This window comes from Oncorhynchus tshawytscha, linkage group LG25, assembly GCF_018296145.1.
Source record: "Oncorhynchus tshawytscha isolate Ot180627B linkage group LG25, Otsh_v2.0, whole genome shotgun sequence".
Taxonomy (NCBI): Eukaryota; Metazoa; Chordata; class Actinopteri; order Salmoniformes; family Salmonidae; genus Oncorhynchus; species Oncorhynchus tshawytscha.
This window is the reverse complement of record NC_056453.1, coordinates 44,933,613-44,935,082: the sequence shown is the minus strand read 5'-3', so window position 1 is coordinate 44,935,082 and position 1,470 is coordinate 44,933,613.

The window sequence follows — 1,470 nt, the reverse complement described above, 5'->3', positions numbered from 1 at the left end:
GCAGATCCATAGGGCAGAGTGGAGGGCAGAGTGGAGTGCAGAGTGGAGGCAGATCCATAGGGCAGAGTGGAGGGCAGATCCATAGGGCAGAGTGGAGGGCAGATCCATGGAGGGCAGATCCAGAGTGGAGGGCAGATCCATAGGGTAGAGTGGAGGGCAGAGTGGAGAGCAGATCCATAGGGTAGAGTGGAGGGCAGATCCATAGGGTAGAGTGGAGGGCAGAGTGGAGGGCAGAGTGGAGGGCAGATCCATAGGGCAGAGTGGAGGGCAGATCCATAGGGCAGAGTGGAGGGCAGATGGAGGGCAGAGTGGAGGGCAGATCCATAGGGCAGAGTGGAGGGCAGAGTGGAGGGCAGATCCAAAGGGTAGAGTGGAGGGCTGATCCATAGGGCAGATCCATAGGGCAGAGTGGAGGGCAGATCCATAGGGCAGAGTGGAGGGCAGATGGATAGGGCAGAGTGGAGGCAGATCCATAGGGAGTGGAGAGATCCATAGGGCAGAGTGGAGGGCAGATCCATAGGGCAGAGGGCAGAGGGAGGGCAGATCCATAGGGCAGAGTGGAGGGCAGTGGAGGGCAGATCCATAGGGCAGAGTGGAGGGCAGATCCATAGGGTAGAGTGGAGGGAGTGGAGGGCAGATCCATAGGGCAGAGTGGAGGGCAGATCCATAGGGTAGAGTGGAGGGCAGATCCATAGGGCAGAGTGGAGGGCAGGGCATGGAGGGCAGATCCATAGGGCAGAGTGGAGGGCAGATCCATAGGGCAGAGTGGAGGGCAGATCCATAGGGCAGAGTGGAGGGCAGATCCATAGGGCAGAGTGGAGAGCAGATCCATAGGGTAGAGTGGAGGGCAGATCCATAGGGCAGAGTGGAGGGCAGATCGGATTCGTCAACAACAACAAAAATAAACAAGTGCATTCTAAATAAACAAGTGTATAATCACATATGGGACCCGGAATATCATATATCTGCCCAAGTCACCTTTAGGAGAGGGCGGTAGAAAGCTAGCCCTGACCACAGCCAGTCTGTGTGTTATGTCTGGCAGTGGGAAACTAGTAGAATGGTCACCCATCCCGCCACAGGTTCTCGATGGGAGCCGTGGTCATGATAATTCACTCTTGACAGACTTAACATGCATGTCATAGCTAACACACAAGATTTGTTTCTGGGTTCTGATGTTGCTCCTCCCCTATACACTCAGCTCCAATAGGATAACTGTATTATCCACAGCACAGAGACCCTTTCCGATTCTGATAGGTCAGGGGTGTCTCTCTATAGCTTCTGATGGGTCAGGGTGGGTGTCACTCAAAACATAGTGTCCAATTGGGCAATGGAGATACCAGAGTTCTCCTTTTGACCAATCAGAAACAATTTAAAATAACATAAAAATCTACAATTTTTTTCTGAATCTACATCAAGCTGTCCTTTTTAACCCCAAAACTTAAAGAATTATCAGACAGAATATTTGCAAAA